Source organism: Ochotona princeps, chromosome 5 (assembly GCF_030435755.1).
Source record: "Ochotona princeps isolate mOchPri1 chromosome 5, mOchPri1.hap1, whole genome shotgun sequence".
NCBI classification, from domain to species: Eukaryota; Metazoa; Chordata; class Mammalia; order Lagomorpha; family Ochotonidae; genus Ochotona; species Ochotona princeps.
In genome coordinates, this window is record NC_080836.1 from 31,793,994 (window position 1) to 31,821,020 (window position 27,027).

Here is a 27,027-nt window from a genome sequence, read left to right on the forward strand (position 1 = left end):
GGAGGGACAAAGAACTCCTAATAGAGTTGATCAAAAGCGATCTTCACCAAGACAAATGATAATCAAACTTTCTTTAATCGAACATAAGGAAAAGATGCTTAAATGTGCACATGAAAAAAACCTGGTAATTAAATTCACAGCAGATCTCTCACAGTAAACGTTCTAGGCCAGAAGAGAATGGAGTGACATTTTCCAGATTCTAAAAGCAAAAAAAATCATTGGCTCAGAATAATGTATCCAGCAAAGCTTTCCTTTGTTTTTGAAAATGAAATGAAATTCTTCCACAGTGACGAAAAGTTTTAAAAAATATACCTCTTCCAAACCTGCCCTACAAACATTAGTTAAGGAAATTCTCTTGACTGAGAAAAGAAATCGCACCTACCAAAACCAAAGGTAAATGTGAAGAACATCCCAGTAAAATAACAACAGAAGACTAAATCAGTGAACAATCCGTTGCTAAATGACAGTACCAAATTAAATGTAAATGACTTAAACTTAGCAATCAAGCATTATTAGTAGTAGATTGGGTTAAAAACACAAAACCCATTTATTTGTTGCCTACAGGAGATACATCTCACCAACAAAAATCAGTGGAAACTATATCTCAGATTTTGATGTTTTTGTTTTTAGTTTCATTTCTTCAAGATACTTTTTTCTCAGTAAATTCTTCATTGACTCATGGATCATACAGTAGCATCATTTTCTTCAAGAAGGTTCTTGGATTTTCTTTTTCATTTCTTCTGTGATACATTAGCCATTCAGCAGCATGTCATTTAACTTTATGGCATTTTTTAATTTCTTTTTTTCTTCCTATTGTTGATTTTGTTTTGTGGCTTTTAATGTGAGGGGATGTATAGTAACTGTGTAATGGACACTATCCTATCCAGTGGCATGTTGTCTAACTTTATGGCATTGTAAGTTTCTGGTTTTTTTTTTTTTTTCTTGTTGATTTTGTTGTGGTTTTCCACTTGGGGAGATATACAGTGACTGTGTAGTGGAAACTGACATGTCTAGATGTGAGGCTACAGTGCAGTGTGCATCTACGTCCACTTCAAGGATGTACTCCCAAACTGTTGAATGTGTCTTAGCAATGCGAATGCTAGACTGTTTGTCAGTTGTCCATGCCTGCAATGAATGACTTATGACTATAAGGAACTTTGCTGTTGTAATGATATGGGAGAACTCTGAGGGGTGGGGGGTTAACTTAAGGAAAGGGTAGGGGAAATCCCAGGGCCTATGAAACTATATCATAAAAGATTGTTTTTGCTATTCTGGGTGCCTTCAATTTCCATGTGAATTTTAAAATAGATGTACCAATTTTTCAATGAAGCTAGAAAGTATTTTGATAGAGATTGCATTAAATTTGCAAATCAATTTGGGAAATAATATACACTATCTTACATAGCTCAGATATGAGATTTCATGTCTTTATATTCATTTAAGTATTTTAAATTCCTTTCAGCAATGTTTTACAGATTTTAACAGTTGTGCATATTTATACATTTCCTTTTGATGTTTCATTATATGAGTACATTATGTAATGTACAATCAGGTCAAATATGCCTACTTCCTCAAACATTTAGCATTTCTTTATAGCAAAAAGCTGTGAAAATCCTGTCTTCTAGTTGATTACTATTTTATGAAAACTGAAATATATGGAATTTTTTCCATTATTACTTTTAAATTTTAATTAGTTTATAACAGATTCAGTATCTTGATACAATTCTTAAAGCATAACAATATTCCCTTCTCTCTTCCTCCTCTTCTCTCCCTGCAACCCAATCCTTCTTTCTCTTTTCTTTTACTAATTTTAGTGCATCATTCCTTTCCTTTATGGTGTTAAAGCTCCTGAGTTTCATACAGGCCCATTTGTTCAGTTTTGCTTTAGTTACCTATCTTTTGGGTCTTGTCCAAAAAGCCATCACCTACACCAGTGTCTTGGACTATTTACCCTAAATTTTCATCCACCAGCTTCATAGTCTCAGGTCTTAAACTTAGTTATTTGATCCATCTTGAATTGATTGTTTGAATTGGTTTTGAATTGATTTTTTTCTGTGTGTTAAGAGTTATTGATCTAATTTCATTCATAATGACATTGCTGGATCATGTGGTAGGTCTGTTGTTAGTAGATTGAGGAACTTCTATACTTTTTCCTCAGTTGCTATCCCAATTTAAACTCCCACTAGCAGTATTTAAGAGCTACCTCTTCCACACTTCTCCAGCAACATTTGCTACCCTTTGTCAGTTTGATAATTGCCAGTCTAACTGAAATGAGGTGGTATGTTATTATTGTTTCATTTATGCTTCTCTGATGATTAGAGATGTTGTGTATATTTTAATGAACCTGTGACCATTTGTCTGTCTTTGAAAACAATTTGTTTAAATGTTCTACTACTTTTTGACCTGGAATATTTGGTTTGTTACCATTGAATACTACAAATTTCATATGTTTTCTGATGTTAATTTCTTTTCAAATTTATAACCTGTTCTTTCTTATGCTTTTGAGGTTTGATCCAAGCAATCCAGGCCCAATCCAATGTCCTAAAGTACTCCTATGTTTTCCTCTAGTGGTTTCATTATTTTAGGTCTTATCTTGGAATCCCCAATCCACTTTGAATTTATTTTTGAACATGGTGAATGATAGGATAGAGTTTTATTCTTGTGTATGTAGATATCCACTTTTTCAAAAACCATTTCTTGAAAAGAGTCTGTGTCCAGTTTGTATTTGTATTATAACCTCTGTTGAAATTCAGTTTCTGTTGATGCGTGAGCTTACTTTTTGAGTCTATGTTTTGTCTTTGGTCTATATATCATTTTAACTAAAGCTATGCGAGGCCAGGCATGATGGCCTGGTAGCTGCATCCTTACCTTGCATGTGCTGGGGTCTTGTATGGGTGTGGGTTTGTATACCGACTGCTCCACTTCCCATACAGACAGAAAATCTTTCATTCTGTCTATCCTTCCCTCCTGCCTCAAAAAGAAAAATAAATCTTTAAAAACATATATCTATATATCATGCTGCCTTAAATATTATAGGTTTTTAGTATATTTTAAAATTAATTAGTATAATTACTCTGCTTTGTTCACTTGCTGAATATTGTTTTGTTTATTTGGGGTATTTTGTAGTTCCATACAAATTATGATAGTGTTTACCACTATGAAAAATGGGCCTTGTATTTTTGTTATGGATTATTTTGAATTTATAAATCATTTTGAGTAGGATGGACATTCTAATAATGAAGATTATTCAAATCTGTGAACTCTGGATTTTAATTTATTTGTGTTCTTCAATTTATTTAATCATTTATACTTGTCATTTTAAAGATCTTTTACCATTTTGGTAAATTTGTTCCAAAGTATCTGTTTTTTAGAGCCCTTGAAAAATGCTTCTCTGATTTATTTTTTACTGGATCATGTTTGATGTATGACATTGTTACTGATTTTTGCATTGATTGTATCCTAGAATTATGCTGAATAGGTGTAGTATCTCTAATGGATTTTTGAGTATAGTTTCAAGGCCTTTTCGTATGTAGCATCATGCCATTTACAAATAATGATCTCACTACTGCTTTGCCATTTTGGATATCTTTCCATTCTTTCCCTTTCTAACTACTCTAATGGATCTTGTACTGTCTTGAATAAAAATCATGTAATTGGGCATCACTGTCTTCTTTTAAACTTAAGAGAGAAAGCCTTTACTTTTTCCCCATTGTCTGCGATGTTAGCTGTTGGCTTGTTTTCTATGCTATTATTATTTTGAAGTGTATTTCTTCTCTCTCTAATTGCTCAGATATATAGGAATTAAATGCCTTTTCTACATCTATTAAGATTATAGTATGATTATTTTATGTCATTCTCTTGAGGTTGTGAATCACACTGATTGATTTGAATATGTTCAACTATCTTTGCATCCCTGGGATGGATTCCATATAAGCATGCTGAATAAGATTTTCCATGTAATTAGATTCAGTTTACTATATATTTGAGGGTTTCTGCATCTACTTTCTTCAAGGATAGATATCAGCATATAGCTTTCTTTTCTGGTGTTTTTTATCTGATTTTGGTGTCAAAATACTACTACTTGATAAGACTACAAAGAATCAGTTTGGAAGGATTACTTCTTTTATATTTTGGAATAATTTAAGAAGGATTCTTTAAATGTTTGGCGTAATTCAACAGTAATTTTCTTCAATGAGAGATCTTTTATTACTGATTTAGTATCACTACTCATTGTTGGTCTATTTAGACATTGTTCCTTTATGATGCAATCTTGAAAAGATGAATAATCTAGGAATTTTTCCATTTCTTTTAGCTTGTTGAACTTCTTACTGCATAATTTTTTTTTAGATTTATTTTATTTTTATTACAAAGTCAGATATACTGAGAGGAGGAGAGATAGAGAGGAAGTGGAGCTGCCAGGATTAGAACCAGCGGCCATATGGGATCAAAGCGAGGACCTTAGCCACTAGGCCACACTGCATAATTATTTAAAGTAATCTCCAACAGTCCTTTGTATTTCTGAAATATCAGACTATCTGAAATTTTATGTATTTGATCCTTCTTTCTGTTTTTCTTTGTCTAACAGTTTGCCAATATTGTCTCTCTTCCTAGGTCTAGCTTATTGTTTCACTGGTTAGGATTTTTTTCTTCTCCATATCCTTTTCTGTACTAGGAGACTCATTCTTTGTTTTATTGTACTGATGTGAGATTTGATTGTCCTTTTTTTCTCATTCCTTATGTTAGGTAAAATAAGCCAAACCCCAAAAGACAAATATGTTTCTCTGATTTGTGATATTCGGTATATTTAAACTGAAAAATCTAGTCATGACCTTCCCAGTTTGTTCAGTCTGTTTTTTTCCTCTGTCTTCTACTTGTACTAAACCAACAACTTATTGCTTTACCCAAACATACCACTTATTTTATATATTGATACTTTTACATTTATATGTTACCAAGTGATTAATACAAAATATTCTCACCACTGGGGGTGCTAGGAACCTAATCCACACCTAACTTTATATTTGGGGTGCCTCTTCACTTGGGTCTAAAACTACATAAGAACCATCCCCATTCCCTTTTCTCTGCCTGCAGTGTCATATAATCAGTTGCTTTTAATTTACCTGATAAATCTGTCCTTAACAAAAATAACTAGATGAGCTGAAACATTAACTCTATAAAAAATTTTTTCTCAATTCTCTTTATTCCCAGTCTACTAGATACCTGTTATTACTTAGGGCTGAGTGATATCACATCCCTTCTCTGTGTTTAGTAGTATCCTGCCTTATCTGATTTCGTGCTATGTTCTGCCTTAGAGGCTCAAAATGACAGTGTTCATTCCCAGCCTCTTTTGCACACTGACCATGAGTCTATAAATAAGACACCAACAGTTAGACATACCCAACATTGACATTAAAGGAAAAAATACAGACATGAAAATACAGAAACTAGAGAATCCATTTTTTTTTTGTCTTCATTTTAATGTTATGGCCACAGCCATTTCTGCTTTCCAGGCATAACAGAAGCAATCACTCTAGTAGCAATAGCTGTCCTGTGGCTTCCTGACAGTAGCAGCAGTGTGCACTTCAGGCTCCCTCCCTGGTTGAGTGGCCCCCAGAGCTGATTCTGTACTCTACTCTCCAGGATATGCCATAGCTGCTTCCTATCCCTTAATACATTTATTTTCTGCTGAAATTACAGAAATTTTCTAATGAGTTTTTTTCTATTGCTGGCTCAATCTAAGACAGAAGGCACTGAATAAAACACCTCTCTGTGTGCGTACAAAACATTTTATTCACAGTCCAATGTAGCAGTAGGCAATTTTATCTTATAGTAAAGTTCCAGTAGAATATGAACTAACTAAATCAAGAAAGAAGATAAAAGCAGTCTACACAGAAGGTATAGCAAGAAGCCAGATTGCTAGGTGGGAACATAGAGGAACAGAAAGAATAGTGCTTCCAGAAGATAAACTGGTGAAAGCTGTCAAAATTCTCCATCATAATTTGATGGAGGAATTAAACAACTTGGAGCATACCGGCTCTACAAAACCTTGTGAACACATTTTTATTGCTGTTGAGCCCTTGTAACTGCCAAATGTTTAGCTCAAATTTGTATTTTTTTAAGCCTTAATTTTTTTTGAAAGGCAAAATGATTGGGCCAGTTAGGGAGAAATATCTTCTATCCTCTTGATCACTCCCCCAACTGTCCACAATTACCAGAGCTGAGGTAGGCTAAAGCTAGGATTCACAAGACTATCCCAGGCTCCCACATAGGTAACAGGGACCCAAGCACCTGAGCCTTCATCTACTATCTTCTCAGAATGTACATTACCAGCTAGATGGATTAGGAGCACAGTAGCTAGGACTCAAACCAGGCACTAGGAGATGAAATGTGGACGACAGAAGCAGTGGCTTAACAGCCCACCTATTTCCAGGTTTGTGTTTAAAAACGATTTTTCCATTGCTTCATGAGAATAGAGTTGAGAAATACTGGTGATTTTTCTGCCTGGATTTGATATTTACTCATGGTGTTAAGAGGTTCTGTGTTATTCTAAGTTTATCCCTGCCTTCTGGCCATGTTGTTCTACTAATGCTTGATTTTTCCTTTTGAGAACAATGCAGAAGGAAGATTTTCCTTCCCTACTAAGCAGCATTTTAACCATTAAAGCTACCCAAGAAATAGAACATTGCCAAGACAAATTTTCTCCATACTTCATGCTATTATTAATAATTATTATTAATTAAAGATGTGAAGCCCATTCACTTTCATACAGTTGGATAACTGAAATTTGATTATCTTGTCATCCAGATGTTAAAGCATTTCTATTTGTTGTTTTTTGGAGAGGGGATTGCTTATATCTTACTCTTTGAAAGCAAAAGGAAAAGGATATACTACATTAAAATATATGCATGATATGGTTCTATTCTCATACGTTGTACAGTATTGTCTGCTATTAAAAATAAAATTTTGAAGGTATTTTTGTGTTTTAGTTGGTGTCAGAGAATGAAATAATGATTACAGATGGCAAACAGAATAATTGGAGCTGCCACTGATTTTAATAAGCACAACCATTAGAAATTTAGCAAATCCCCCGAATCATTACAAAAGACATTGAGCAATAACTCAAACAATTTGGTGTTTCATTTGTTATTCAAAAGCATTGGAGTATTGAAGAAAAATGTTATTATGCCAGAAAACCTTTCCAAGCATCCTTGAAAACAGCAATGTCCCAAACAAAGGCACAGCATTTGGTGGGGTAATATATGCACAGTTGATAGGGCAGAGTCCGTGTGAGCGCCAGTCAGGCCAGCCTGCTCACCAAGGCAGCACAGCAGGGGCAAGAACAATCAGAAGTAGAGACAAAGAGGGTTTCCCCAGCTCCAGAATGTCAGTTTATGTAAGAGTCATTGTCTGCCATTGTTGACCTTATCTGTCACAGCATTTCTTGATTATTTTTAATGGACAAAGTATGAAAATCAATTAAGAAAAATATAAGCATATATTCTTTGTCTTAAGGAAATGCTAAGTTAAACCATATGAAATTATCACTTTTGGTTGTCAAAAAAATTAAATATGGTGTGATTAAGCCTATTAAAACCTTCCAGTACATTGTAATATTGCATAACACATAGTGAATATTAATCATTGAATTTTTTTCTCCCTTTTCTTCATTATTGTTATTTGTAACAGAAAATGGACTATTTAACTCAAAAGAAACATTTTTAATAGTAATGAACAGACAACAGGGTATAAATGAACTTAAGGCACAAAGCTGAAAAACTGACCCATCCTGTAGTATTTTCAATGCCCTTATCAATCTTTTAGCTGATATTATGAGATTCTTGGTAGACATACATTCATACTGTAAACATCGGTGATTTCTGGGTGTGTAAAATCTCAGGAAATAAGAGAGTCATTGTCAATAATACTATTAGCACTAGCAATAATGACAACGCGTAAATAGTACTTCCTGTGCCAAGCATTATTTCTTAGTGCATTTTGTATATTAACTCATTTAATATTCACAGTAGTCCATTGAAGAAAATAATAATATTATTACCCCCATTACACAGTTGAAGAAATGGAGGCAGGGAACAGTTAGGTAAATTGTACAGAAGTTAACCAGTGGGTAAGAGCCTGAGCCACAATTTGAGCCCCAGCATCTGGGACATGAAATAGTACATATCTTTAGTGAAGTGTTCCTCTGTGCTAAGAAGGCCTAGCATTATTCAATTTATTCTAGCATCTTATCGGAACAAAATTCAAATAGTTTCTTCCACAGTGGAGATTGTAAAGATTCTTGCCAAGTCTAATAGCTGCCATACCTGACCATACCTGACCATTTTAAAGAAAATCTTTTCATGACATGTATTAAAAACAATAAAGAAGTCTTATGCAAAGGGTTGCTGCAGCAGGAACTTAAAGTTGTACAAATATTGGGCTCAATGAGATCTCCCATGGGACAAATAGGAATGGACCGCAAAGAGGAGGGTGTGGTCATGAGAGATGAAAACTTACTCAGATGAAATATTAGGAATAAGGAAAATTCTGGCTGCACTGACTGAGGTGATAGAATTGGGGAAAAATAAAGCCAGGGAGATAAATATTAAGGATGGGGAATGAGAAACTGATCAGATATTAGAGATGAGCAGTTTTCACTGAATTGCTTAGACAGTAGTATTCTTGCTAAAATTGGACTAAAGATGCACTCTAAGGACAAAACTTGAACAAAGACTTGGAGAGACCTGATTAAAATTTGGTTAAAGGAATTATTTCAGTAGTTCCCCAGTTGGGATACAGATTTATTATCTTCCTATTGTAGGCCAACCTATGTCATGCTGCTGGGTTAATGTAGTCAAATCATCACTTGAATCCTGCTACTGTCTTCCTCTAATCCGTCTCCTGAATTTTCCTGTGCACTTGGAGCAAGGGATATAAACTGGCATGCGCTAGCATCTGGTGGCATGGTTGAAAGCTCCTCACACAACCTTAATATTTCCTTAAAGTCTCAATTTTATCTTTAAAAAAAATCCACAGAATACTTGGCTAGCATTTCAAAGCACATGTTTAGTTTAATATTAAGAAATGTTCTAAGTAGGAGTATCACTTAAATTATTCACTCAGCTCTTACTCAGTTGTTACAACTTGATGTTTCCCTGCATTGATCCTCTGATAAACCTGCCTATCCACTCATTCAAAAATGTTTTACTACAAACGAATTAGGAACTGCCTTAGAAAAAAATGTCTTGTGCTGTGTACCACCCATGCATCTTTGCTTTTGTCTTTTGTCCCTACTTATAGTACCAATACTTCTCATTTCTCGTAAAGTGCTATTTCAAAACTGAGATCTTAATGTCTTCATCATCAGTATTGTAATTAATAGAAGATTTGATGCTCGTTACAAAACAGGTCATGTTTCTTCAATTTGTATAACTGTGTCTTATATATACACTTTTATATGATAGCTTTAACACCAGAAAACAGTGTCAGTCTGAGTAAAGAATGTGAAAGCATAAATACATACTCATTTGCATTTCTGTAGTAACAGTTACAATGACTCTTCATCTCTGATTTTAATTGTTTGGGTTTTCCCTCTTTTTTCTTGATTAGTCTTAGTAAAGGTTTGTTGCTTTTTTCTTTTCCAAAAAAAATAACTCTTTATTTCATTGGTCTTATTTATGTATATGGTATCTTTAGTTTTATTTAGTTGTGGTCCAAAAAGATACATGAAATGATATTGACTTTCTGAATCTGTCACGATATATCCTACCTAAAGGATGTTCTATGTAGTAATGAAAAAAATGTCTATTTTACAACTAGCACAGAAAATGTTCTGTAAAATGTTGGTTATATTCATTTTTTGTTTAGTGTGGTTTATTTTTATTAAAGAGAATAGGTCTTATGTAGCTCATTTTAATTTTTGAAATATCATATTTAATTTACTTTATAATCAAATGCTTAATTCACCACAAAATAAAGAACTAGTAAGAAGACAACTGTTCTGCTTGAGAATGGGCAAGGACTATAAACAATAATCAAATCCTAAGATGTGAATTTCATTCACAAACAAAAAAAATATTGTGTGCTGCCATGATTCAGAAATAAAGATCTACCACTATTCAGGAAAAAAAATGTTATTTTTGGGTCTGGCTTGTTGCACTAAGCATAGTGGTCTCTATTTGCATCCATTTTTTTGAAAAAGAACTATTTCATTCTTATGGCTGATTATTATTCTACTGTATAAATATTTACTGCATTTTCTTTATCTAATCATCAGTTGAAAGAGATCACAGTGGATTCCTTATTATAGCTATTGTGAATTGAGCTCCTATAAACATAGGAATACAGGTAGCTTTCCTATATGTTAATTTCATTTCCTGTAAGTATATTTCCAGGAGTGGGATGGCTGAGCTTTTATTGTCCAATCCATACACTTAAAAAAGAAATTCCTGATATTACAGAACTAAACCAAAATGTATTAATATTGCAATAACATTGCCATACAAACAAAAAAAATCATGAGAAAAAAGAAAAACCACAGGGAGAAGCTTATAAAACTTTATATGGATCTCAGCATTTATAGCTGAACAGAGGAAAAAAGCACATTAATTAAAAAAACCACATATGGATGATAGCATGTAGAAACTGAAAGTTTCCTGTTTAAGTCTGGAATTGCTGACTTTTCAAAAACTACACAGATGATTCACGCGTGGTGGTCAGAGCATAGAAGATCTACTTTTAGATTTCTGAGGAATCCTCGTATTATTTTCCGTAAACACATCAATTTCTTTCCCTACCAAGAGTGTGTTAAGATGATCTTTTTCTCTACATTTTCACCAGCTTTTTTTTTAAATCTTTGGATAATAACCATTCTAACTACTGTAAAGTTGTTTCAGTGAGGTTTTTTTAGTTGCATTTCCATGATGACTACTGGTCCTGAACACTTTAGTTGGAACCATCTAGTTGCAAATGGTATGATTTCATTCCTTTAAATGGCTGAGTAATATTCCATGGGGGTAGATGTACCACAGTTTCTTTAACCAGTCCTCTTTGGACGGGCATCTGGAATGTTTCCATGTCTTTCCCGTTGTAGAGTGTGCTGCTGTAAATACAGGGTTGTATATCCCTTTCTCAAATGCCTGTTTCATTTCCTGTATATACATTCCTAGGAGTGTGATAGCTATTCTATTCTAATCTAGTCTAGTTTAGTCCAGTCTAGTCTGGCTGTAATATCTCTGCTGTAAAATCTGCTGTTAGTCTAATAGAGGCTACTTTAAATATGACTTTGTGCTTTTCTCTTGTTCTGTTTGCAGTTGTCTCATCTGTTTTAAGATGCAAGGATTCTACCTTATGCTTATTCTAATCTAGAGGGAGTTCTGAACTGCATTTTTTATTGAATTGTTCATTTGTACAGTTTTATTCAGTTCTTTTTCCTTATCTCGGTTGAATTTACCATTCTTTTTATGAATTGTTTTCCTGTGTCTGTATTCTCTTTTATCTCATTCTTTTGCATTTTTATCAAGCATTTTATCAGTCTTTTTCTTTGAGGTCTATTGCTAGAGAATTAACTATATTCCTTTGAAAGTGTAATGTTTGTGTGCTTTTTCATACTTCTTATGTTTCTATGTTACACTTGAACATTTGGCAGGTTGGGTCTGCTTACGAATTTTGTAAGACGGCTTTCATAGAAAGACTTTGTCCTAAGGATGTGTTTCAGGTTATTGTTTTAGTAGGCTCTATTAGCTTTGGTTCTACTTGTGCACTGTTGTGTAATCTCGTTTTATAATCCTTGACCTTGAGTATGATGTGCAGTTGTCGTGTTAGAAAGCCCATTTGTCTACAAGGGATCTGTGAGAGCATGGCCACTCCAGCAGTTTAGGTGGGCATCGTGCCTACAGCAGTGGGAATGTGATACCTCCTGTGTAGCCATTACATCAGCTCCACTGCTGGTATGATCCTCCAACAAAGGCAGCTCCAGCATTACTAGGATGATGCATGCACCATCAGTAGTTTTCGGTCTACAATACATTTGCTTAGATGCAGCTGTGGCACAAACTGATAGGCAGCTGACTGTGGTGACAGGAGCAGCAGTAAGCAGAGAGGGAGAAGTCCCAGTTCTAAAAGAAAATGCCTTGATTTTTGAGGTCTAGGTGTGATACCTACCACCAACCTGAATACTGTCCGTGTAATACATGGGCATAAATGAAGGATCACAACTATGCTTTGCTATGTTTTGAATTCAGTGTGGCTTCTGAATCAAGCAGACAGTGAATTCTCAGAGTCCTAAGTTGATGGTCCTGAGCGGATAGAAAAGTAATCAGCTATGATGTCAGGAAAGGACCCTAGTTGGAGACCTTAAGTCATTAGAATATGCCCTCCCAAGAGAACTGGGTATGAAAACGGAATTGGGCCCTGCTTCTCTCTTTGCTCCATCACCCATCTGTGATCATTCCTTCACTGCCATCTTCTGAACTCACGAGCTGGCCAAACCTATGAGGCCCATTCAGTGTTGGGCTGTGAACCTCCAAAACTGTGTGCCAAAGTAAACCTCCTTCATTCCTCAGTAGCTTAAGGATTTATTTATAGTAGCAAAAAGGTGACTAATACACACAGGCAAGTCTAGCTGCAGCCTCCCAGGCTAATATAGTGGAATGTCTCGGAACCAAGAATAGGAATATGCAGTGGTTTCTGTCTCCTTGGGCAGCATTAATTCTTTCTGTGCTCCTTTTCAGCATGGCACCAAGCTGTAGCAGCCTGGCCTCTTGAAATGCAGTAATTCACCATCACTTTGGTTCTTCTGTGAGGAGAAAGTGAACAGAATTTGGCTATCTTGAAATCTGCTAGTTTACTTGGTTTTAATGAATTGGTTTAATGAGTTTAAACATTTTGACTTTCTTAACTAATAATCTAATACTATTTTGAACTGGCATTGAACCTTTTCCAGCAAACCTAGCTTGTTTTTAATTACATAATATTTGTATATTATTATTATTTTTGAAAGGAATGCCTTTGTCTCAATTTTTTCATTTTCCTTTCATTATTTTTCATAACAAGAAAAATTATACCATCATGCTTATGATGACTTTCACTTTATTATATTCATGACAAAAATCAACCTCATTATCTGCTTAATCTGATCCTTTCTATAATGGATCATAATCCAACAATGAGACCTAGGGCATATATGAGGGAATTGGTGCTGTACATTTATTTTAGCTGTACACATTCAACTTCTGAGAAATGAAACAGAAGTTGAACTAGAAAGAAAAGAATTGACAGTTAGATGAGTCCTATTTAAATGGGATGAGAACGATCTATTTAAGAATACCCTTACTGGGGCCCAGCGGCATGGCCTAGTGGCTAAAGTCCTCGCCTTGAAAGCCCCGGGATCCCATATGGGCGCCGGTTCTAATCCCGGCAGCTCCACTTCCCATCCAGCTCCCTGCTTGTGGCCTGGGAAAGCAGTTGAGGACGGCCCAAAGCTTTGGGACCCTGCACCTGCATGGGAGACCTGGAAGAGGTTCCTGGTCCCGGCATTGGATTGGCGCATACCGGCCCGTTGCGGCTCACTTGGGGAGTGAAACATCAGATGGAAGATCTTCCTCTCTATCTCTCCTCCTCTCTGTATATCCGGCTTTCCAATAACAACAAAATCTTAACAAAAAAAAAAAAAAAAAAAAAAGAAAGAAGAAGACCATTACCTTTTTAAAGTCTGTGAGCTCAATCGGAACATCCATTTACGTTCGATTCTGTTTTATAAGTTTAAAGAATTTTATTTGCAAGTTTGTGAAATGACCTTTTATATGGGCTGAGTATAATTGTGCTTCCCAGAATTTACTAAGCCTGACACAGTTCATTTGAGAGTAATTGGTATAGCATGCAGATTTTTTAAGAGTCAAGCGTACCTGTGGAACATTAACATCAAAAGGTAAATTAGGAGGAACAGTATGGTGGTTGGGCTGGTTAAACTACCACATGGAATCTGTTGTTCCAGTCAAGTCCTGGACAGTCCCTGCTTCCCCTTCAGCTTCCTGCTAAATTGCCTGGGAGGCTGCAGGTAGTGAACCAAGTAATTAGATTCTCACCACCTTCGTTCAAGTACCAAATGTAGTTCCTGGCTGTTGGCTTTGGCCTGGCCCACCCCTAGTTTTGCTGACATTTTGGAAGTAAATCAGTAGATGGAAGGTATCTCTCTCTCCATCTCTCCCTCTCTGCCTTTCAAATAAAGAAGTATAAATTATCTTTTAAAAAAAAAAGAAGAGAGCACAGCACAATAGCCTAGGGGCTAAAATCCTGACCTTGCTTGAGCCAGGATCCTATATGGGTGCTGGTTAAAGTGCCAACTGCTCCTCTTCCCATCCAGCTCCCTGCTTGTGTCCTGGGAAAGCAGTAGAGGATGGCCCAAAGCCTTGAAACTCTTCACCCACATGGGTGATCCAGAAGAAGCTATTGGCTCCTGGCTCCTGGCTTTGGATCAGCTCAGCTCTGGCCATTATAGCCACATGGGGAGTGAACCACATGATGGAACATCTTTCTGTCTCTCTGTCTCTCTGTATATCTGACTTTCAATAAAAAAATAATTCTTTGAAAAATAGAAAAACAAGAGATGGGGGGGTACTAGGCTAACATTTTCTATTTTACAGATAAGGCATTCCAAAGCAGCTGCCGTCTGTTACATAACCACCAATGATTTGAGCACCCATCTTTTGTATTTGTATACAAAACATTTTTATAAATAATATCCAGACTTACTAATGAAGTTCTTTTATATTTTTTAGAATTGTTTACAGCTTGCTTTGTGAAGAAATTTTGCTTAATTGTTAAGATTTTTAATAACAATCATAGCTAACATTTGCTTACTGCTTTAAGTTTGCCAGGTAGTTTTGTATTTATTATACAGTGGATACTAGAATCATTGCAGATAATATCTATAAGATAGCTAGGAGTTAAGATTGCATTGATTACAGAGAACAACATTCTTCCACAACCACTTCCTCCTGTCCTCCTCTTCCTGACACACACACACACACACACACACACACACACACCAGTTTGTACCAAAGCAGTATACCTGGACTCATAAGATGCAGTGGCGTCTAAGATAATTATCTTGAGGCTCTATTATCTTTCCCTTGACTTGATTCTATGCCATTGTTAATTCCACTCTTTGTGGTCCTGTTTTGAGCATCACTGATTATGATTTTGTTGAGTGCTCATTCCTAGACCCATTAGTACATACAGGAGCGAAAAACAATATGCTAATTGGTTTTGGCAGTAAGGTCCATGTATGAAGCTAGGTTGTCCAAACGAAAATCTGAATGCAATCACAGGAAAGAGTACTGAGGAGGCAAATAAAAAATGTCTACTGAGGAGGCAAATAAAAAATGTCTGCTGTAGCAGGAATTATCAATTCCATTTTGTAAATGAGAAAAATGGATATTTAGAGAGGCTGAGTGAGTGACATATACAAACCCAGATCTTTTACTTAGAAATCCTATTCTATGCTGCCTTAACAGAGAAGCAATGCATAAGGAAAGGTGCCGTGTTGGACATGTATTGCCAGTGTGTGTTTGGCAGTGAGTTGGTAGCAGAAGCCCAAGTGTGCAGACCATCATCCTCCATCTCCCAGGCACTCCAAGATGGGATGTGGGTATCATAAGCAGCAACTCGACTTACTGCACACGTGTGCGTCTTATTTTTAGATATTTGTTAGAGTTAAGTTGAATGCTTTATAAAGGATAATTTCTATGTGGATAAAGCAGGAAATTACCATTTCCAACCCTTATTCTCAGTCTTCAGTAAGATTTAAAGAGATTACTGTTTATGTGTCATATAGTTGTAATTAAGTGCTTTTGTCTTGACACAACCTACTTCCTTCTCAGCAAACCTGGCAACAATAGCTAGCATTCATATATTACAGAAGTCATCTCTTACAGTCAGAATACATAAGATGATCCTATTTTCCAAATTGAAAAATGGGCAGCGTAATTTAAAATTTAAGAAAATAAGTATGCAAGCCACAGGCCACACATTGTGCTACATGTATTTAATTAACTCATATAACACACACAAGAAACAATTTTTACTTTTGTTTTTTAAATTTTTTTGACTAAAAACTTGGAGACGTCCCCCAATTTTATGACTAATTGGGAGACAAAGATAGACTTTAAACTCAGGATTCACTTAGAAAAGCCACAATGTTTTGTTTCCTGTAAATGGGGATGCAGTAAACATTTCCAAAGTTTGGAGAGAAGTTGAAGAAAGATTACTGGCAGAAACTATAATCAGACTATCACATCTTTCCATCATTTAGATATTTCCACATACCCGTTTTACTGAATCCCTATAACATCCCTACTGTCAATATATATTTAAATTTTATAGTTACTATTCTCAAGAACATAAAACATTATTTAGTTATATCTTAAAATTATTTGCCTTACCAGGCTCTTTTCCTGGTACCTCACCTCTATTCCCACAGATAAAAGAAAACTTTATCATGTGTATTTCAAGTTACTTGTTCATTTTTTAGTTAAGAGTCAGTTTGAAGATACATTGCAGTATGCATCTCTACTCCCAAACAAAAGATGAACTCCCCGTGAAACTACTAAATATATCTTAACAATAGGATGCTGGACTTTTTACCATTGTCTGTATCTGCAGTGTCTTTATACACTTAACTGGCAGAATGATGGACTTGGGACTGTTGCTCAAAGACTATACTGTTGTAATAATATGGGGAAAATCAGTGTGGGCGGGGAGAAGATTGGTTTGGGTGGAAAGAGGAGATCCCTGAGCTTGTGGAACTGTATCACAAAAAGCAAAAATTATAAAAAATAAAAAGTAATTTTAGGCTTTAAACAGGATTCTATCCATTTTTTCTTCTTTCCTTTCCTTCTCCCCCTCACATTCCTGGGGAGCTTGACATATCAGGCACCAATGAATGAATATGGGTTTCACACTCCTCTCTCTTTGTTGGCGCCTCTGAGTTATTGCTTGACCCATGCCATGTACCAGCGCCATATACCAGCATATCTCTAAGTGTAGTTAATCTTTCCTGGCCTCTGAACTTTATATACTGGGTCTACTGCCGTGATCTGTTCCATGCTGTCTAATTGGGAAGACTTTGCATTCTTCATTCTTTTTCTTCAAACCTGTCTTCTTTATGTCTTCCAATGCAGTCTTAGCCACTTTGGCTCCCTTCTTGTGGCAGAGACTACAGTAGCTTTTCAAAGATGTCAGTAGACAAATCCTCCCAAGTACATCCTTAGTCACTGTTTGGTACCTTACAATGAATATATCGGTCCCTTCGGTCCCTTATTTGGTGACCAGTATCTTACCTCCTTTGCATGGAAAAACATGTTATGTCTTACATTCTTTGGTTCTCTCTCTCTTTCTCTTTCTCTCTCCCCCGCATGTTTGATAGTATAAGCTTCCCCTTCTTGTCTATCCTGATTTTTTTAATCATACTAGTGTTATATAATGCATCTCTTAAACTAAGACAGCTCTCTACATGTTAGAATAATCAGTTGCCTTGAAGAAAACAAGGTATAGAACACTTTATACCAGCTGTTTCCTTTCATGAAGTGCATGTGTAATCATGGCAGTGCCTTGAATGTCTCTGGAAGGACACATGAAATTGGGAGCAGGGGTTGCCTCTGGGGAAGGAAAACATTGCTGGAGGACAAGACTGGGAAAGAGATTTTTCACTGTGTCTTTCAAATTCTCTATCATATAAATAACTTATTTTAAAAACAACTACAAGGTAGTAAGAGTTTATAATTTGTCTTCTTCAATTCCACCATGCTCTTTGATTCTTAGCCTCAGACAGAAAGTAGCTCTGTTAGCAACGCCATCTTTTTTTCTCCCTTTCCTTCCTTAACCTCCAGTGTTGCTTGCAGGTCTTTACTGAAGGCTGCACAAAGCAACCAACCTGCTCCAATCTGAGTCCCAAAATACTACAGATGATAGTGTCACTGTTTTGTTCTCTCTCCTCACCTGACCCCTTTGGCCACTCCAAGTCTGTGTTTTCAAGTATGTTACTTACAAGAATTTTTTGTCTGCAGGCTCTTCACAATGTATAGCGTTTTAATAAATAGTGACAATCGTAGTTGTGTGAACATTTAAACTAATTTTACTGGGTGGAATTGCTCGCCTAACAGTTTTAAATATTCTGATGCTCAAGAATCTTAAAATCTGTGTTTAAACTTTCCTAGTTGTCCAGTAATTACAGGTATAGTTTTACTTCCTGATTCAGCTTCCAGTCAAGGGTTATGGATCGTATTTCATTTTCATATTGATTTAATTTCCTTCAATCTCAAAAAAAAAAGCCCTAGTCATTTTGTTTCATGAAATTGACATGTTCTTAAAATTGTATTGATGCCTTTGGAAAATGGACCAAGGAAATCACAGACACACAGATAGCAAACTCCTATCCTACTTCATTCCCTAAATGCTCAGTGGCTGACACTGAGCCAGGGCTGGATTCCAGAGCCAGAAACATGATCCAGGTCTCTCTCAAGAGTGGCAGAAGTCCAGTTACTGGAGTCATCACTGCTGCCTCCCCGAATCTACACCAGCCGGAAAACCGAGTCAGGGACAGAACCAGGAATCCAACCCTGGCACTATGATGGAAAACATCAACCTCTTGGCTTCCAAAGTAAAATGACTGTTCAAGTCATTTTTAATGAGTGATCCAATGGTAATAAAAAAAAAAAGATCCCTATTTAGATTTTTTTCTTTTTTTAATTATTAAATTCAGGTTAAGTATGTTTTGCAAGAACGTTACATTGCTGAAGCCTTGTCATTTCAAGTGTAAGAAATAATTCTTAACACAGTAGACAAGCCATATCTCAATGAAAGGTACAGCTTGAGTTTGCGGTTCTCTTTGTTTTAATACTGTACTAATCAGACAGTTGCTTTAGTTCTTAAAATAGACTTGATATCAATGAGTAGGCTCTTTTTAAAGTTTCTGTAAGTTTGTTTTTAGTATTTTGGAGAGGTGAAGACCTGTATAACGATATCTACCTTACAGGGTTGCAGTGAGGATTACTTAGGATGTCGAAAGATAAAATCTGACTGATGGTAATATACTCTCTGTGGGTTAATATAATTTATCCCATCCAGGTATTTATTTAAGAAAAAAAGACACACATAGATTGCATTTACAAGTGTATCTGGTGTAAGTGTTTGGGGCATACATTCTTTATAAAAACTGCTAGTTCAGTTTTGTGGAAGCTGAGATTCATAGAATGTAAATAACTTTCCCACGGTCATACAAGTTGTAATATTTCCTGCTGTTTCTCTGTGAGACCGCCCATGAAAGCAGACAGCCTATAGGGCTACAAGCTGTACTTGAAGATGGTTTTTATTCTGTTTTTCCTCCCTACGTACTTTCCCCTATTAATACCAGGCAGGAGTATGACTTGTTTCTGTTGTATGGATTTTTTTTTATTGAAGATTTATTTTATTATTTTGAGAGGAAAAGTCACAGAGAAAAGGAGAGACTGAAAGGAACCCATCTTCATCCATTGGTTCACTCCCTGAATGGCCACATTGACTAGAACTGGGCCAGTCTGAAGCCAGGAACCAATAGCTGCTTCTTCGTCTCCCACGTGGGTGAAGGGACCCAAGCACTTGGGCCATCCTCTGCTGCTTCCCAGGCTGTTAGCATGGAAGTGGAGTAGACAGGACATGAACCAGCACCTATATAGGATGCTGGCACCAAAGTCTGAGACTTAGCCCACTACACCATGACACCTGTCCCTGTATTTGTGTATTTTTAGTGCATTTATCAGATTGTTTAAATGAGTATTGTTTATAATTATTTTTCTGATGTTTGCTTTTGATACTTTAAGCCCGAATTCAGAAGACCGAGGCTTAAACCTACTATGCCATCATGCCCTAAAAGCCAAAATGTTATCGTCCAAACCAAAGGTGGCCCTTTTTTCTAATAAGGGCTATTTGGGAACTTAAACGTCATTAATGGGTCAAAGTGATCAACTTAAAAAGCAGTCTGCTCTGTATTATTGAATTGCAAGTTCCAACTGCTATTGCCTTGGCAGGGACAGACCAGTTAATTTTGCAGACCTTATTCAGTCACGGGCCAGACATTTCACACCGATGATCAATGGTACTACTAACAGCTGTATTATGGAATTAGGTGAGTATTGAGTATGATAGAGTAGCTTTCAGGTTAAGTTACTTAGTATCAAATCCCGGAGCCTCAATTGCCCCATTTAAAAGAATAAAAACGACTACTTTATATCATTATTGTGATCTCTATTGTATCTCTAGTGCCTCACACAGTACCTGACTCCCAAGTTCATGACTAATAAAGAGTACTGAACAAACACTGAATGCAAAAGATATTGAGAGCATTAAATGAGATGTAAAGGCTCTAGTACTCTGCCACATAATTGACATTAAATATTACATTACTGTTTGTGGGGAGCATGGTGCTGAAGCTGCTCCCCAGAATAGGAAAGCCGGAATAGGAAGGGCCGTTGTAAGATGGCAGCTGGCCCAGGACCAGGAGACGGAGTTGGTCTCCCCAGCAGATAAACAGGAAGTCACAGGGATAGGGTAATTCCCTCGCTTTGATTACTGGCCTATCATGAAATGCCAAGTGGATCCATGGGGAGAAGTGATTGGTGGAGAACGATATAAAAGTAGCCAGTAAAAGCTAGGCACACAGACGACAACAGACAGACGGACGGACGGAGAAGAAGGACAGGCAGGAGGAAGGGTTCCAGAGAGAGAGCTGGAAAAGTGGGATACAGACAGAAGCAGTAAAGGCAGGATGGAGAAAGGGGAACAAGAGCAGGAAGGAAGAAAAGTGGCTGAGAAAAGGGAATAAGAATCGGGAAGAAAAAAGCAGCGGAGAGAAGGACTTAAATTCAGCCACTTTTCCCAGACCCTCAAGAGCATGCCTCATCCTTTTAGTGAGTGCTGGAGAAGCGGGGAGGAAAGCTTAGACCAATGAGGACAGGAGCAATGGAGATAAGGCCGCTTTTGGCAGTGAAGGGTCTGGTTGCAGTTCCAGCTTTTCCCGGACCCTCAAGAGCATGCCTCATCGTTTTAGTGTCGCAGCTGCTGGGCAGTGGCGACAACTGTTTTCAGTGATAAAATATTATTAGATGGGGCCAGTGCTGTGGTGTAACAGGTTAATTCTCCACCTGCATTGCCAGCATCCCATATAGGCGTCAGTTTGTGCCTCGTTTGCCCCGGCTACTGCACTTGCAATTCAGCTTCCTGCCAACAGCCTGGGGAACAGCAGAAGATGGCCCAAGTATGTGGGCACCTTCACCCACATGGGCGACCAAGAAGCAGCTCCAGGCTTCAGACTGGCCCAGCTCTAACTGGCCATTCAGGGAATGAACTAGTGGATGAACGATCTCTCTGTCTCTCTAACTCTGCCTTTCAAATAAAAAAATAAATAAGCCTTAAAAATATATATTGTTATATTTCTTCAGGACAGGTTAACAAACTTATGAAAAGAAGAATTTTTCTGTAATGTTTCCATTAATTACTGTTCTGAAGGACAAAGTTATTCACAATGTGGATTATCTCTGTGGGTCTTCACTGCGGATTTATTAATGTTTGGAAATGCAACAGTAGAAAATAATGTCATTAAATTATTTTAAAAAATCAGCCTTTGAATTAACAAATGTTAATTCATTTTTGTCCCAGAGAGAAGAGGTCCTCCCTTCCAGGGGCCCCTGAAGGCGTAGAGCACCTGGAGGGCTGCTGTACCCCTTCCACTGCTGGATCTCACTGTATTGGTTATGTGGTCAACACTTTCTCTCCAGAAGGTAGGGATTATGTTAATTCCCCACAGGGGCTTCATACAAGTACACTTTTCTTACCCTGGTCTTCATTTGCTCAACACACAAAGCATCTGATGTTTGTAGGTTGACAGTTGTCTCCAAATTGTTAAGAGGGTTAAATATGTTACCTCTAAAAGCTGTTTCCTTTTATGAAAGAAAAGCTGAAAAATATGGTAGTCCTAAAACCTTAACGTAACTGCTCTTCAGATTCATTCTTTCAGAATGAATTCAAATGCGTATTAATGTAGGAGGTTGGAAATAACATACGCATTTATATAACCATAATTATTACTCAAAAGCATAGAATAGAAATCCTCTCTGGATACCCTACTTCTTTTACTTAGCAATTTGTTGTTGCGTTTTTCGTGTTGGCAAGTATCATCCACATCATCTGTAGTATTCCAGTTTAGGATATAGCATAAATCAGGGAACCACTTTGTTATGTAATATTTGGGATGTCTCTCTAGCAAACATTACTCAGGTGAACATCGTTATATCTGCGCTTGATACTTTTATAAAACCATAATGTCTTCAGGATATTAATAATGGTGAATTAATCTGAGGTTAAGGAATATATGTGAAATCCCTGCACGTTACATTCAGCTTCACCAAGAGCCTGAGACTAATAGTGGTAGGCATTTCACTTCTTGAAACACCTGTATCCTGCATCAGGATGCCTGAACCAAGTCCTACCTCCCCTTCCATTTTGCCTTCCTGTTTATATGCCTGGCAAGCAACAGGTGATGGTTCTAGTACTTACATTGCTGCTACCCACATGGGAAAGGAGTTCCTGGCTCCCGGCTTCAGCCTGGCCTAGCCCTGACTGTTGTAGCCATTTGGGGAATGAACCAGCAGAAACAAAATCTCTTTTTTTCTCTCTCTCTTCTTCTTCTTTCTGTCTCTGGTCTCATGTTGTTTTATCTTTTCAAATAAGTAAACCCATCATTTTTAAAACAATCAAATTTGTGGCTCAAAGACTAAGGCAATTGAGGCACTCTACCAATTTATATTCTCAACAGAACTGAGTGGTAATGCAACAGTGCCACTTTCTCTGAAGTTTTGTTAATGTTTTATATTGATTGTATTATTTTAATTAAAGCTGATGAGAGAAAAATACATGGCATTTTTAATTTTCATTTGCATTACCAATGAGAGAAGTATCTTTTTATTTTAGTTTTGAGTTCTTGTATGAATATTCTACTTATGTCCCATGCCAAACTTCATGGAGTCTTTGTGGTGCTTTTATTTTTTAAAGACTTATTTATTTTTCATTAGAAAATCAGATTTACAGAGAGAAGGAGAAACAAAGAACTTCTGTCGACTTGTTCACTCCTCAAATGGTTGCAACAGCCAGAGCTGAGCTGATCTGAAGCCAGGAGCCAGAAGCTTTTTCTAGGTCTCCCAGGCAGGTGTAGGGTCCCAAGCCTTTAGGCCATCCTCCACTGCTTTCCTGGACCACAAGCAGGGAGCTGGAAGTAAAGTGGAGCAGCCAGGATACAAACTGGTGCATGCAAGGTGAGAACTTTAGTCACTAGGCTACTGTGCCATGGGTGTTTATTTTTTATTAACAATAAATTGAAGAATCATTAAGAATATTGGATGCATTAATAAGTATTGCACTTATCCATTATATGTTTAAATTTTCATTCTGTATTTTGTGTTAGCATTTTTGACAGTTTATGTGATCTTATTTTTGCTATAAAAAGTTGGCATTTTTATGAGATCAAAACTATCATTTTCTCCATGGTTTCTGGTTTTGTTGTTTGTAACTTGGCTTTTTTCTTTCTACTATTTAGTATGGAAAGTTATAATCATAGAAGAGGTAGAGAACTTTCAAGGACATGTTTGGCCTAACTAATTAAGAACTCATGGCTAATCTTATTTTTGTTTCCTATATCATTTTGAAGCAAAACTCATTCTTTCTATCATTTCATCTTTTATTACTTCAGTGTGTATTCTGACTTCAGATACAATTCACCTAAACCCATAATTTATGTCTGCTATAGTTTGGCTGAAATCCCTAACTTCCATTACAACATATTTATAATGTTCTATCAAACATCAGCATTAAGATTAATGTAACAAGTTACTATTTTTACCTAACTCCTTTAAAGTGTAAGGGAGATAAGCAAGAGAAAATATTGCTTATATGTCATATATTGAAAACAGAATGTTGAACATGAACAAAAATGTTGAATATGAACAAAAATCTCATTTCTTTTATACTGAATTTATGTCTTACTGAAATCTATAAATCTTTACACCATTATGTGTTTCATTTTCCTATCCTGTTTTAAAATAGTATCCTAAATTATAAATTTTGTTATGTTACGGACATGGAGTTTCTAACATCTTTAGAATAAAATTTTACATGTGCTTTCTCCAGAAACATTGGGTTTATAACAATGGATTACATAGAAGACAAAATTGTACATCTTTAAAAACTTTGTTTACATGATATGTGTGATTGGTGTCTCTAAATTTTTAAAGTGTCAGTTCAAAGACATTATCTTCTTAAGGTCTTCTGTAGAACTTGATTGTGAATGTAGTACTAATCAGAAAATTAAGGAAATATCCATGATAATTAATGCCTGAATAAAATACAGATATTGTTCTTTTTCAAGAGAAAGACCTAAAAGTAAATTGTCACAGAAAGTTGAAATATAATAAAATAGATTTTACCAGGTGAAATGAATTAAAGTTGTTATATAAAAATTAATGTCATAGAAAATAAAACTGAAGCAAAAATCATGTAGGAATACATAGGGATATTCTTTTTTTAAGCTCATGTTGATTTATTTTTCATCTTCACACAAGGTTATGAAGCAATCAGGGTTAAGAACTGCTATATAACCTGTCAGATACTTGCATTTACAATGTTTCAAAATAGAGTTACTGAAAGAAGTAAATCAGTAAGTCTTGGGGGAAAAAAAAAAGAATATTGTTCTTTTTCAAAGGATGCAAAACCCAAATTAGTCTCAAGTAGAAATAGAATTGGCATTGTTATAAAAAGCAGAGAGGTAAATAAGTTGTATAGCAATGATAGGTATGTTAAATCCTATAAATTATTACAGTTAAGAGGGCCTTTGAGGTAATAGAGACAAATTGTTTTATGATTGAGAAAACTACAGAACAGAAGGTTTAACATTTTTACCCACAGTCACAATTTTTTTTCAATACTCACTGAACATGTTTGGGAAGTAAATAAAATATTCTAAAAGTTGACAACCGATGATTATTGAGTATTTATTATGTATAAGACAACCTACTAAATATTTATAATCACTTGTCTCAACCCTGATAACATCTCCATGATGTTGCATAGCTTTTGTTATCTAACTTACGGAGGTAATGAATCTGACTGTGTCCCTGGAAGCCTGAGGCATAAAAATTCTCACTTTGATTCACCATTCTTTAGGGAGATTATTAAATTTGTTTTTTTACAACTGGTAGTCAATTTATCAAAATAGTTGGCTTAAGTGTCTAGAGTGGTAACTTCCACTTCTCCTGGCTCAATGCTGATGGAAATAACCTGCCTATAGCACTGTGCAAGTCAGTGAGCCACTTGGGGATTCTCAGTTGAAATGGATCTCATGTCTGAGAACCTGCACCACAGGTGTTTTTCTTGTAGGTGTCTCGGGAAGCATTTGAACTGGTCATTTTGTATTGAGTTATTTTTGTTTGCTCCTCTGAGCAAGACAGCACACTTGGCATTTCATCTGCGCATGGTGATCCTACCTCTGGTTACAGTATCTTTCAAAGCCCTGGCTGCTGTGCACCCTCCTGACCAACTTGGTTCTTGGGCAAAGTGAACAGCAATGAGACAGCAAACAGGAGCAGGCAAAAGAAATCTGTTGCTACCACAGCCTTCTCTTCATCAGAAAGCTGTTGCCGTACATGTACTAATGTATAATCCACAGATTTAAGACATAGTTTTCCCTGATTTTGAGACTGTTACATTCTTGCCTAAATTGACTTTTGCATTTATAAAAGTTATTTTTATTTTTAAAATAAAAGCTAGTTTATGAAAGATGTATTATGAAATTCTAAGTTTGCCAAATTCTTCTCCATTATTTTTCTTATGCACTCTAAGGGCCTTGTATGTCTACTTGCATGCATTATGTAATATAGTCCTTAAGCATTTTTATTATTAGCATATCTTTTTTAATAAGTGAGAACAGACAGCCATTACTCAAAACAGATTGGATGTTGTCCTAGGTTTTAATGCTTGTGGTTGCTCTCTGAAAGTGCACATGAATTAATCAAAACATGAAGTAATGAGAGGAAAAGAATGAGTGTTCAAAAATGCATTTGCAAGGTTACCTTTAAATAGCAATCACAATTTCAGATTAGGGGTTTTTTCCTGGGAGACTGTGAATCATGATTAGGTGAGAATACAGGCCTCAGGCAAGGCCCCAGCGCCTTAGAGCTCCTAGCCAGGATTCCATCCTAAAAAAAAAAAAACTCCTTTAGTTATAAGATATGGTTTGAAATACCAGAGGAAAGCAAACCTGAGAATGGCACTTTATTCCAAAAATCTCAAGAGTCTGATGGTTTAATGATAAGATACATGGTTACCAAAAAAAAAAAAGAATCAAATAGGTTTCCCATGTGGTGGTGTTTTATTTCTACTGTTTAGGGACATACATTTTTATTGAGCTGCAATAAAAGATTATGTGTAAAACTTATACACAAAGAATGAATCACTGTTGAAAATTGTGTACAACTTTGTTGAGCATCTATACAAAGGAAGAAAGGAAAGATTATTTATTTCTTTGTTTTTCTTTTTTTTTTTTTACTATTAATTGTGTTTTTGACACATTTTAGTTGGCACTGGGCTCTACCTTCCTCCTCCCCCAAGTTCCCTTTCCTCCTCTCCGTTCTGCTCTCCAGGTTCACAATGTGTGTCTTGTGAGAAATTGCCCAAGTCCGACATGCTTCATCCCTGTCTCCTACATAGGTGGCAGTGGGACAAATGCTTGGGCCGTCTTTCACTACTTTTCCCAAAGCCCTTAGCAGAGAGCTGGATTTTAACTGGAGAAGCCAAACACAAACTGACACCTGTATGGGATGCTGGAGCTGCAGACAACGGCTTTGCCTGTGGTGCAACAGCACAAATCCCATCAACACCTAACTATTCAGAGTGCACTGTGTGCTGAATATTATATGAGGAATCTTCAAAAAGCTTCTGGGGAGTGAAGTT

General features: G+C 36.3%; 1 protein-coding gene across 3 annotated transcripts in view; it reads left to right on the plus strand.

The window, feature by feature from the left end:
* MBD5 (methyl-CpG binding domain protein 5) overlaps nucleotides 1-27,027 on the plus strand; it is a 167,712-nt gene that overhangs the window by 15,442 nt on the left and 125,243 nt on the right. For all 3 annotated transcript variants that reach the window (XM_058664465.1, XM_058664466.1, XM_058664464.1), the window contains exon 2: nucleotides 21,688-21,809. The gene's annotated coding sequence lies outside the window, so the exon portion shown is untranslated. The remainder of the gene's footprint in view (nucleotides 1-21,687; nucleotides 21,810-27,027) is intronic.